This window comes from Notothenia coriiceps, unplaced genomic scaffold (assembly GCF_000735185.1).
Source record: "Notothenia coriiceps isolate Sejong01 unplaced genomic scaffold, NC01 NC01_scaffold00000339, whole genome shotgun sequence".
Lineage (NCBI taxonomy): Eukaryota > Metazoa > Chordata > Actinopteri > Perciformes > Nototheniidae > Notothenia > Notothenia coriiceps.
The window spans coordinates 19263069-19276763 of NW_011333040.1; the positions used below are offsets into that span (position 1 = coordinate 19263069).

At 42.5% G+C, this 13695-nt stretch overlaps 1 protein-coding gene across 4 annotated transcripts in view; it reads right to left on the minus strand.

Annotated features, from left to right (window-relative positions):
• The window catches only part of rassf7a (Ras association domain family member 7a), a 34207-nt gene that overhangs the window by 14975 nt on the left and 5537 nt on the right, over positions 1 to 13695 (minus strand). The window contains exon 1 of one of the 4 annotated variants that reach the window (XM_010774081.1): positions 6049 to 6401. The exons of the other annotated variants lie outside the window; for them this stretch is intronic. The gene's annotated coding sequence lies outside the window, so the exon portion shown is untranslated. Of the gene's footprint in view, positions 1 to 6048; positions 6402 to 13695 lie in introns of those variants that run through there. 4 annotated transcript variants of the gene reach the window in all.

Here is a 13695-nt window from a genome sequence, read left to right on the forward strand (position 1 = left end):
GGGGGGGGGGTGTTGAACACACAATCACTGTGGAATGATGAGTCATCTTTCTGGGAACAATGTTAATATTAAAGCTTTTGTAATGTTGGACACTCACCCAGTATACTAGTCACATTGTTCTTAAGGTTCATATCATATTATCCTGAATAAACAACTTCTTCTGAGTGAAACATTTTATTGGAACAGAGACTGGAGAAGAGATAAGACGTTAGGTAAAGCAAAAAAGTAACATGTATAAGGAGGAACAAAGGTACTGTTACCAAAGGTGGTCAGACAGAGTGCAGGCATCAATGGGAGTATTTTGTTTTAAGAAAGCACGAAGGGCGAAAAGGATTACCAATATATGATCATCAGTAGCACTCGTGCTAAGAATTGGAATCTTGTGGGGATTTCTTACGTGTTGGGAAGACGGTAAAGCAATACAACAGAGCAGTGGCGAAGGGCTGCCTGCCACAAACTGCCATGCAATGTCTATGGATATCAGCCAAACTCAGTTGGGGATATTTGAACTTTTGGCGGCGAACTGCAGCACATGCAGCCAATCAGTTAACAGAGTCCTCTGGCTCCTGTGAATATTTTCACCTATGTTCCAAATTGTTTTGTTTGCGCCCCAATGACAATAGTATGCCTCGAGGTCGCAAAATACTTATATAATATTGCAATGATCCACACTTTGCTAATGCCTAGCATGTCTTTGCTACCGGTCTGTTCTTGAAATTATGTTTTACACTTGACAATAGAAACAAACTGTTTAATATTGTCACAAGCAGCAATATAGGAAATGGGCCTTTTTTTAAACTGTTTTAAATGCACAGTGCTTGGGCGATAACCAAACCAGTATTGAGGGCTGATACCCAACCGTAAATGTACTCATCTAAATAAACAGAAAGTAAAGGGTGGAATCTGTTTGTGTTGCATGTGGATCAGAAGGCTTAGGGTGGGCCTCTCAATAAGCCTGATTTATAGTCTGATGGGGAGGTGTCTCATATGACTCTCTCTCCCTGTCATTACTCTGAGGGTAACGATCACGCCTATCAGGGAGTGGGGGGGGGGGATTTGGACAGTCAAGATGTAAGGAAAAGGTAGGAGGGCAGGGTGCAGATTTACGGTCGATTCCCAGTAACCCAGGAACCCCTTTGGGACCAGGACGGTATATCTGTCTGATGCACCCCTTCACTTCCAGAAAGCATCCTTTCACCCGTCCAGCTCCAGATCACCGGGGTGATCTTTGGCATGGATACACACAAAGCTTAATACTGAGATAGCTGCTGTTTTTGAGTTTACATAGTGGAGATAAGTCAGCTACCCCCCGGGGATGACAGAGACAGAAGAGGGGGGGGGGGGGGGAGGGGAGGCTGGACAAGACAACACAAAGACTTATTGTGTTCGTTAAAGAGGGAAAATTCAACAGCATGCACAGATACAAGCACCAAGTCGAAAACATATATCAAAATTTATACAATTGCTGCGTTTGGTTTCATAAAGATGATAACTGAAGCCATTCATACGGATCTGTTTCAAAAGGCAAGTTTACCGCATAATCTGGATAACATTGCAATGTAAAACCTGGAGAGGTTCATATTCCACATTTGAGAAAGATTTGGGTTTGTCTCTGCCAAGGCACCCAGGCAACTCAGCAAACCTTAAGGTCTTGGAGCAGAGCCCAGGTCTGAGTCAATCATTGCACCTTCAACCACAAAAAGCAGGTAACCTGATGCTGAGAGTATGTCCTATCTACTCATCTCTATGGAGGAGAAAAGTATCAGCTTTGTCACGGCACTGTGGGAAGCATGGCAGTCGAACATATACATGCACATCAAGTGGTACAGATTCATCTATAAAAAGATTGTAATTTGAGTACATTCCTTGGACTGTTTGAATGAATAAGCATGTACAGTAGTGACAGTTCACTAGTACTTTAATTTTTCATAGGCTCACCTAAATTTGCTCATCCACTTGTACTTTCGCTCAATTATTTATGACCCTTCTTCTAAAACCCATCTTAATGCAGTCACATTTTTCAACCTCATCATGACTTGTTTATCTGTCTTCAAAACAAAGCAGCATGTAACATGATAATCGCTAGTGCGTGTATATTAATCATGTTTATGAAAAAGTTGTTGGAGGGTTACTATGGAAGATTTTTTTGGAAATGTTAAAATATTGTAGTCCTAATTTTTGCCCAGCCGTATTCCGTACATGTGTTTGTTTACCTGTACCTGCCATCTACATAGATGCTTATTTTGCTTCTAATGTGCTTGATCAAACACATCTACAAGCCTCTCAGCGTGAGGGATGAGTCTGTCGAATCCACCTGCCTCTCTCCTATCCTGTCTGTTGATTTAGTATCTCAGAGGCAGACATTTTCTCTTTCTTGCTGGCATCTTGACCCCCCTCCTGGCCCTGTCCGGGGCCCTTGGCGAAAGGCACCATGTTATTTACTGCACAGAGAGCTCTGTGTGCAGAGAATCAACACGGCTTGGCTGGTTGAGCAAGGGAGCAACCTGCTGCTCACTCTCAAAGATACAGTCACATGACCCTCCCAAGGGGCTGGCAGAGATGTTTACCCGCGCAACAATCACTACACACGGTATAATTGAGAGCCATGGACAGAGACAAACAGACACATGAAATGTCCTTCCCGAGGAATAGCAACTTAAACCTGACAGTGGTTTCAAGCCGTTTTGGCAAATATGAAGCTTTGGGTTTAATGAGGTGACAGAGCAAACACCAAATGAAGGCTGCAAAAAGTTCAAACTGACAGGACATGACAGCATTCACTCAGGTGAATTTTACAGTCAGTTGGACTCCCTTGGAAACATATCCTTAGGTGGATTAAGCTCGGGAAGGACATTCTGAAGCTTGGCGGTTTAATCTAACCTCTGACCTGCACATGTTGGATGAATAAAAAGAGATTCAGGCTAAAGGAAGTGTGTTCTGCTCAACGACCTAGACTTTTTCAACATTATTCCCTGAAAAGGTTGACTGAAGTGCAATGCAATTGGCAACAAACCCTTCCCTTCGGAACACTATTCTCAAATCTCCAGCTGGGATCAAAAGACTAATACATTAGTCTCTGATTGATTATAGACATTTCTGTCGTTTTTCAACAGACAAAAATGTGTTTTCAAGTGCTCTTGAAAGGTCCATGTTTTAAGATTAGAAAGCAGATCCGCACTGACATTCCTTCTCCAAATCCCCTCCTTCCTCTCAGTAATTATAGCCTTGCAGCTGACAAACTACAGGTCTGTCTGTTGTGTTTGTCTTTACCTCCTCAGATACAACAGGTGGAGTAAGGCCTGTTTGCACTGGGCTGGATACCACGCTATTACTGGTTCTTCTAGCCAAGTACATAATGCCCTTCCTGGTACAACAATAAAACACAGCGGGAGTAAAGCAGAAACAGTCCTATTTCTTTTCTTTTACAACAAAAAAACGGAATGTTCCCATTTACTAAAACCCTGAGGGAGAAGTCTGCAATAGTTAACTTGGTGAGGATGATTTATTCAGAGGACTAGAGATGATTTGATACATTGAAGACTGGGTTGATTGGATATAGGGTTGTGAGGGAAGATGAGGGAGCTGGGTGTGAGGGATACGAGCGCGATGCAAGGAGGACTGGGATCAATCTTTTATCACTGCAGTGTGCTTTCATCCCTAATGGATCCGACATGAGCAGAGCACAGAACCATCTTCCGTCACATTGCACAGGCAGGGGAAGGACGCACGGAAAGAGCAAGACGGAGAGATAGAGCTAGACGGATCAACACATGAGAAAGAAGGACAGGGAGGGAGGGAGAAAGTGGTTCTAACCACCTTCCCAAAACCAACCTCAACTCCAAACATGTTATTTCACCGACATGCTGTCATAGTTTTTCCAATTACCCGTGGCCCTGAGCACATCTGAAGGAGTTGGGTAACAACTCATGATAAGGACGGTGAGAAATTATGTCAGAAAGACTTTGAAATGTCTCATCAGGAGGAATCCCAAGAGATATCTGGTTGTGGATGCATGGGCGGACTTTCTTTCCTGGCCATGCAAGCTGAGTGACAGATAGACACACTGACAGTGACACAGATAGACACACTGACAGACAGACACACTGACAGACAGACAGACAGACTATTCTAGAAGAATTCCATCTGTGTATTCGAGCAGTGAAAGAGCAGTAGAAATAACATTGCGGAGAACAAGGCACGACAACTCTCAAAGGACACTCTGCTCTCTATGCCGAACAGACTCATTCATGTGATAGAAAATACGAAATATCTAGGAAGTGAGGGAGTAACAAAAGAGAAGGAAAGAAAAAAGAAAGTGCTAACTAAACAAGGCTGGGAATAAAGCAGAACGTTTTATAATGCAGAGTTCAAGGCTGCTGGGCAACCACATCATTATCCTGCCATCTGATAGTTGCTTTAGGAATATTATCTTTAGCACTTCAACGAGGGGGGACAGCAGTAAGTTTTATCACCACTCCTATGTTCCGTCCATCAAGAAATGGAAGCTATCATGCTCAACTTTCTATGTGTCACTGGTTTCAGGTAATACAAATACTGTATTTAAGATGGCTGGTTGGCCAGGGAGCGAGCAGTATGCAGGGTCAGTATCAGACAACAGACAGGGAAACGAGCAAAGGTCAAATGAGACTTATACAGTTGGAACAAGTGCAGATACATTAGACTGAAGAACAAAATAGAGGTAATAATTCAATTGGATTACTAGACATTTTAAATTAGCAAATAGGAGCTATATGAAAGAGAAAAACTCATACTTTGTACTATGGTATAATACATTCAAATAATATAAGTACAAGTGCAAAAATTCAAAAATGTTATATCACCGAATATAAAGTCAGGAGTTGCTCAATAAGAATTGTGAAAGATACTGAAGATGACAAAGTTAACCCAGAGGGGGATGTTCTGGGTATATTGGAACATTTGCGGTTTCAAACAAACAACACTGCAAAACAATAAAGCTTATTATGGGATAAATAAAGTACAAACACTCCAGCTCCAGCTTGTATAATTGATGACATCACGAGTTTGAAACTAACCTCTCTGGTTTTTGGCTTTGGGAGAGTGTAGCACATGTTGACAATAATTAGCTGAACTTTCCGAGGCCCTGATAATAACATTTATTAGTTTTAAATGTAGGTGATGTTCCGCTTAAAAGCTACGATAAATGCCTGAGTCAAAGTCGTCCATTCTTTCCCCTTCCACCATTTATCATGCTGACAATATCTCTCTGGAACCAGGTACACCGTGTGAAACGTCAAACAGAGATAACACATGAGGTGTAACTGTGTAACTCCCACAGTGAGAGAGGAACAAAAATAATCACCTCCCGAGGGGGGGTTTAGGAGAGGTTTCCAATCGATGGCCTTGATTGGACAACAAATACAGCCTGCTAATGAGCTCCAAGTTCCACTATCTGACATATACCATGCTGGCAAATGTTAAATAAGATGCTAGTCATGCATAACGATGAGTCAATGTTTAAATAGGCTTAGAGTGCTTTGGTCATTAGTGCGGGCATTTTAGATGTGTAGCACGTTAACAGTTAAATAGGGTAGGAACATGCAGCCGTCCATAAATTAATATATATTCCTATGGTGGTAAAAGCAGCAGCCTGCACTTGTCTGTTTGCCCGTAGAGGCCAGCTATCTGACTCACACTGAGAGTACTCCAAATACACAAAAAAGCACAAAAAAGTAACACAAGTTCCGAAAGAGTGGAGTCTCACCAAAACAGGTTTGAGTCTTCACAGGAGTGCTTGGGTGGCGGGTCTAGTGTCAACAGGTACATGTAGTGACACAGCTCAGGCTCTAAGACAAAACAGTAGATTCGCTCCGTTTCTATGGCAGTAACCAAAAACATACCCACACAACCTCGTACTGATTCATAATAATTGCTGTCTTTACATGCATGCTAGAACATACAGCAAAGCCACAGACAGATTGGCTGACTCCAGAGAAACTTCCTTGATGTTGACATTCAAACAGGCAAGGACACATTCAAACAATCTCCGAGCCCAGCCCAGACACTCACCGAGTGAGAGGATCCTCTCCTTCTCTTCTGTGACTATATTTCTTCTGTTTTTATTCTCTCCGTCTCCTTTCCTCGCTCAGGGGGAATCCTTTACTTCTGACAAGAGCAGCAGAGCCGGTTGTGCAGCTGGTGTGTGAGCCAGCGAGTGAGCATGTGTGTGTGTGTGTGTGTGTGTTTGTGGAGCATGCAAGTCCAGAGTCCGGAGGTCAGAGGCAGTCGAACGCGATTTAATAGGATGTCGCGACTTCTCCGCTCTATCCTTCTCTGCTTGCTGCCTCAGGAATGCACTTCTCCTGGGTGTCCTCTCCACAGCCAAGATCTGAGGGACTGCTATGGTTCTCTCCCTCTCTCTCCGTCTACACCCCTCCTCCTTCTCTCTGTCTCTCACCCACACAGAAACACACCCTCCCAGTCCCTCCTCTCTCTCCCCTCTCCCCACCCTTTCTGCTGTGCTGACACTTCAGGTACCTCCCCCTTTTCAGGTAGGTGAAAGCCTGTTTTGGGTTTCACTGTTCTCTCTCTGTATCAATGTCTCTCTTATTCTCTTTGTATTTTGCATTCCCATCACACACAGAGCAGATTGTAACTAATCTCAGAGAAAAGAGCAGAATCAACCCGGAACTCTGTGCATGCATCTATACCGGCTTTTACTGTAAGTGCGATCTATAACCTCAGGCATAAAGCATCCACCCTCCTGCCTCTGGTCACATGAACAGCTGATTACACAAATGAGTCTGTCAGGTGATTTTCTTCCTTTTCCTGGAATGAGGTCATTATCTGGCAGACCAGGTGCAGTTGGAGACTCAGCATGTGTGTGTGTCTGTGTTTGAGCAGGACTGTGCCCTGTGGGAAAATGTTGAGACTGATACAACCAATATCTGACCAACCCATTTCAGAGAGTAAAAAATGTACAAAAAAATGCATAATGACTACTCAACATTCACTCGTGTAACAATGCCACAGTCCTGAAGCTTCTATGTCCACTGCCCCCTCCCACGCCCAAACACAGAGCTAAGACATGCGTGACCAATCGGTCAGGCAGAATGTGTGGGAGAACCAGCATGAGCCGACTTCTGTTTTTTCTATTGACACCTCTCCTCACCCTATCACCTAATTTCCCTAAATTGTACATTTGAATTGTTATTGGCCTCTTTTATGTTTCTCCCTTACCATCCCCCCCCCTGAACCTGAAACTGAAGACTGGCCACTGATAATAGACCTGATACTAGGCAGAAGTCTTAAATGTAAAACAAAACAAAAAAGTGAACTGTATCATCTCTAACGACCTAAAAGCACACAGTAAAGTATATGCCTGCTATCAGCTGTTCATGTAAATTACAGTGCATCTATCAGACATGCCCATTGACAAAAAGAAACCATGATCCAAACTATAGAAGGTCAAAAGGGTCAAAAGTCTTTGTTAACCTGGATATTTTTAGGCCAAAACTATTTTCAATATTTGAGGGTTACGAAATAATAACAAATTATATAAACAAATATTCATGAATGCCCTTATATAACCGTTTTTCTTTTTAGCAAAGTGACCAAAATGTTCTTAGAAGGACATTTTATGGCTAAATGTATTTGTCCTCTGTGGTGGACAACCTGCTCTAGGACAACTGTGTCTAATCTACCTCAAGAATATCCAATAGAGTAAACCAATACTGATATATCCATGATAAGCCAATATATCAGCCAGGTTGTTATTCTGACCCAAAAGTCAGACAAGTTTCTGGTAAATAAGTTCTGCAGCCATGCCTACATAATGCCTCAGAATGCTTGAACATCTAACTGTTACTTTACTTTGTTTGCTTTCTTATTTTCCTTGATTGAGCTAAGGTCATTTTATAACTATTATGGAAACAATGCATCACATAATAAATTAGACTGTGTTGTCAAAAAGGTCGAGGAAAAGTATTCAACATATTTTTTTAAACTGTCAGAAGTCACAATAAATCATAGTGGCAGTTTAAAAAATGCACAACATGGCTCGACATTATTCAGCAGCAGCCGGCCCTAGACAACACCTACTTTATCCTTGTGTTAACTTTGTGATTATCTGACGTCAGATTGTGTTCCGATCAGACTAATGAGGACATGCAGTCATAGTGCCTAATAACCAGTGTGCACATTGTATAAAGCAGATGTTCCAGAAATAGACGTCTTAGATTAATTGCATTAATTTGATGAATTAAATCATGCAAACAAAGTCCACTGTGAAGACTGCTCTAGCATAGCCAGGCTGAGTCACAGAGCCCTGTGCACTGATTCACTCTTCTGCCTGTGAAGCAAAGCTTTTGGCACATCTAAGAGCTGTGTTGTCTGACAAATCACTTGAACCACACTGGTGTGGATGGGGGGGAGGGGGGGGGGGGGGCTCCTGGGCATTGCTGATACTAAAGGCAAGTGTGAGAAAAGGCCTATAGGTGCCATACATACAAGAGTGGCATTATAAAAGCAGCAGTGAAGTAAGAACACTTTATGGATACTGAAAGTCTATTACCCTTCAGTGGTTGTTTGCTTGTCTATCATCAGACCCAAATCAAGTCAGTTGGATAGATGTTGTTGTAAGATATGACTCAGCAGTGGTTACAACAGGGCTGAAATCAGGGTGATGGGTGAGGGTTTCGTGTCATTTTGTAATGAGATGTGGATGATTATCAGTCCAGAGCATCCAAGGCTTCTCTGACACCTTCCAGGCATTCCACAGGGTACCTCCCACTGCTGTGCCTCCCTCCTCCCACCCTCCCCTGTCAAACCCCACATATCATCGCTATTTTTCTGCGTGACTCAAACATTCTTGCAACCCCCTTTCCACCTCCTCCTCCTTCCCTCCTCCCTCTGCATTCAGCAAAGAAAGCTAAAGAAACAAAGACGAGGTCTTAAAAGCTTTAAGAAACCTGGGCATTAAGAAGAAATCCTCCCCAATTTTGTACTTTTTTTTATCCTTGTTACACAAAGGCTGAAAATGCACTCAACTACCAACTCTAAATGGCTATTTAACTGCCTTCAATCATCACCAACCTCTAAGTTCATTCCTCGACAAGTGATAGTAGGTATAAATTTGCCAAAAGAGCGGCGAGCCAGCCATAACTCAGCTCAGACCAGACAGGAAGATGGCTCTCGGGCTGAGAAATAGACTGGTTGGGTCTGGCAGCAGTTCAATAGGTTCTGGGTAGGGGAGCAGAGTGAGGGGAATACATGCTGATAGTGTCTTTGTTGGCCATTATTTACCAAGAATGAATAGCATTATGTTCCTTCCATGGCTCACCCCTTCCAGTCTTCCAAGTTGAACCCCCCCCCCATCTTCTCTCTCTATTTATTCAGGCTTTCACTAAAAACAGCCTTCAACAGGTGGACAACAGGTCAACATAAAGCCTGGACAGTGAGTGGAATGAGGGCGGCCTACTTTAGCTCTGATTTCAGAAGTTACACAATCCTGAACTTTTGTTGACATGGGTTTTCAAAGTCATGGCAGGCAACGCAAGGTATTGATGCTCTCTTTTTGCCAAACATGCCTAAGTATAGCATTGCTGTCTCATTATGGTCAGGCCAATGCTGTTGCTTCGGCAGTATGGCCTTGTCTTGTGTATCATTATGACAAGCGAGATGGCTTTCCCCAGCAAAGGTAATTGCACTGTTGAGACATAAATATAGCACATCCCACACAACAGACAAAGACTTTTGTTTTCTTCCCAGACAACCTGGCTTAGAATGTGATTCATGTTTTGGAAGCAAATGCATGTCACTATATTATCTCCCTTCAAACAATAACAGCTGCTTTGAAAATGTATTTCCAAAGTGAACCTGAGAACAAAAAGATGAACAAAGTGAAAAGGACAGTAAGAGTGGGTAAATTGGGTCATTATTAACTCCTGGTAAACAAACTCTGCATTACTGCAAACACTGGAAAGAAAGGAAGACAAACAACAATATACCTGAGTCTTACTTTTCTTCTCTGAACCATTTTGGTTTGCATTAAGGAAGCACATAAGAGGATTTCTGTTGGCTTTAAGCAGCTTCCAAGTTGTCGAGACTTTGGCCGCACTCCGGAGCAACTCTTTCTCTCCCTTTTTAATCAGAACCAGTCTAGACTGGCTCAGGACTACGTTTTCAAAAGGTGCTTCTACGACAAGCATTACACCGTGTTGCATTTTTGAGGGCCTGTTTGAGAAGCTATTTTTATTAAGCAAAAACATTAAAACCTAAAATCAAAAGTTGTAATATTTTCCTTCAATACTTTTAAGTGGTCATGTTGGAACTAGTTAAGTAGTGTATCATCTCTCATCCCCTCTAGCAAAGCCAGTCTGTTTTCATCCTACTTTTAGTCATTCTGTTTCTTGAGGTGCAACTGTACCATTAGGGTCAAACCGTGCTGTTCCCAATCAGTACATGGAGATAGGCTACAGCCAGCCTTATTGGTACTGGTGTGAAAGTTGTATCTTTAGAAAGGACCTCAAGTTTTCACTGTTGCACAAAGTTGGATGGTATGATGACAGAGGGGCATTTTCATTTGTCTCCCTGTCTTTCCGAAGGAAGAAGTGCAAGTGAATCAGGACAAAAAAGAGAGTCAAAGTCCACAAGAGGCTCCTGCCAGTGACCCCAACCCCCACACCCCCCTACAAGCCGCGGGTCCTGGCTAAGCTGAGGATTTCTCAGGAGAGACCCAACCCACAGGCCACAACTCTGGTCAAGGCTCGTCATGTGCACTGACAGAGCAAGGAAAACAAAGAGTAGGCGAGATGAGATATTGGCCTGTGTGGGGGTTGGTATCGCTGATTTAATGATGATCTCAGTAAAAAAACAAAAGCTGGTGGTAGGGGGGCACTGGATGCACAGGAAATGCAAGTTAGTGACAGGGGAGCTATCAGGTGGGAGCAGGTCAGGGGTCGGAGGTGAACAAAAGCTTAGTAAGCCCCACAGAGCGAGGGAGAGTCCCCCCTGGACGCCCTCACTGACGCCCAGTCTGTCTGTCTGCATGCCTTCCGCCTGTATATTGTTTTTCTCCCAATGTTTTCGCAAATACGTTTGTCAAGTCTTAATGCCTTTCAATTTGTCTTCCATATAGACTAATATCTCACCCTCGCTTTTCTTTCCATTAATTCAATACAATGTTGACAATCTTGAGCTTTTTCATTGAGTTTCCGGGGGAAAAGGCTATTCAAACACCTGGAGTAAAAACTGAATCTAAAAGCTTTCGGTGCACCGCGCCCTTTATCTCCCACCTTCAATGGCTCGACTGGATCAAAGGAAAGCTGTGTTATATAAAGACAGTGTTTTGTAGCCACTATTATGACCTATAGAAACACAGAACCACAAAAGGAGAAATGTATGCATGCATTCACATTATGGATTCATCTCATCGTACCATTAACCATCACACATTTGAGTTCAAAGCAGAGGATAAATGCAACACCAATTTTCCAGAACTTCAAGTACAGACACTTGAAGAACCGGTTGAATTTTAACGAGGCCGGTGAGATTGCAATCGCCATCTTTATCGGGGTGGTAGAGAGTCTGAGTGTGTGGTGAAGTGGGCATGTGCATGACACTGAATTAATGACTTGCAGTATGTGTGTGTCGGTGGATATGCCAGATTAATAATCAGCGCTAAGACAAAGACCATATGTGTGCGAGTCTGTGCATCTCGCCCACATATCTCCCACATACACCCCTTCACATCTGCGTAAAACCCTATCAGCAGGAATGTTAGGATTGTCGGGTCAGCAGTGGTGACATCATGGCAGTCCGTCAGATGCAACAACGAGGGCTCATCGCCAGTTTCCTCCTGGTTGCATCAGCTGTGATACCAGTCTGTTGATCAGTCTGTGACACACACTCCAGCTCTGCTTCCTGCTCACTTTATGAGCATTCAAACATGCAATGCGGGCAAAGTTGGGATGTTTAAAGCATCATATTATTGAAAATTGATCATAAGTGACCTTTCAGCCAAGCAGCCTTAAAATGTAAGTCTGCTTGGACAAAGTCCTGTGAGGTCACCAATTGGTTTGTGTACTATGCATTTGGCATTTTGGCTATAGCCAAATTGTTTGTTTTTTTAAAGTGACAGCTTATTACAACCCAACACTGAACAAGACAGGTTTTAGCAACCAAAATGTACTTTGCGTTTTACTTTAATTAACAACAAAAAGGGTAGTGAAAGGGTAAAGTTTGAGACAGAAAAATGAAGACAAAACCATGGTAGCAACAAGTAAATGACAAGGTAGCCACGCCCAAAAGCATGCCCTGATTGATCATCTATATTACTTTGAATGGGAACATAATTTAACAAATAAACATCCACCATATTGAAAAATACTTGATTGAAACGATGACTGCATTAGGAAAATGTTTGCTGTGGTAATAAATCAACTGACAAGTATGGTCATTTTCTTAGACTTCTACACAATTGGACTAATGCATCAAGTATAGTTGCTAGGTGCCAGCTATTAGAAAGAAATAAACTTTAAAGGCACTTTGGCATTGGCATCACTTTTCAGACGAGGAGGTTGCCACCTGTCTGAAAAGTAAGATGATTTTTTTCATTTTTAAAATCCCTGATGCATGACCTCAGACAAGACACAGGCTAATGAGACTCCAGACTGTTTACCTGCATGAGGTGGTCTGAGGTCAAGAGCCAGACACAAATGGCTTTATTGACTTTAAAGAACCAAAGTATAGCCCGAGGGGAGGCTAACTAAAATAAGTATACAAAGGGATTACTTAAGTCCATGGAGCTGCATATTCTGTGGTTGCATAAGCAGCAAAAATGTAACCCACCCAACATGCATGACTACATTATTGTTTCTAAATATCTGTCTATTCTGCAACTGGCAACCTCTCCTTTCAAGTTTTTCTTGTCAATGTGAGGGGTCAAGGGTCATCTAAACAGACGATGGTGTGTGTTTTTGTTTGTGTACTGCATGTGCAAAGGATCCTTCAGGTCATCAGATAAAGTGCACCTGAGCGAGGGGCGGGGAGACTGTTTTCAGTGTTGCCAAGGTAACCTAATACAGACGCGACCACATGGTTGGTGGAGCCCGACAAGGGGTGCAGAGAGGGCAACACTTCAGAACGGTAACCATGCCAGACAATCCTCACAAAGTGGCCCAAACACAACACATACTGTGTTTGTGCCACGAAGAGCAGAGCGAGGCAGTGAGCACACAGCTGTTGAATCTTTCATGGGACATAAAAAAAAGGGACAAAGCCTACTGTGCAACTCTTATTACAGCAGAGAAAAGACTTTGGTCCATCTTGGCTGAGTTATCTACACATGCTTTTAAGTCCTAATCCATCATGTTTGACATTAAAAAAAGCCATGCCAAGCCAAACATGGTTGTTTAATTACCATACCATAACAAATGTATAGAATGTGTCCCGGAAACAAACAGTAAGAAGTTATCACGGTAAATGATCATAGTGGTGCTGAAAACAATTCCTGAATGATTCATCATCAGTGAACATGGAATGGACTTCACCCAGACCTTTCAAGTATCACTTGTCATCAACAATTCAAAACTAAATTCAAAAAATGTATATTTGCAGATTACTCCAGCTAACAAATATTGGGTATTCCCAGAATCAATTAATCTTTTTAGAAATAATAACTTCTCAGTTTGTTTATTTATTTAATATTGTTTACAT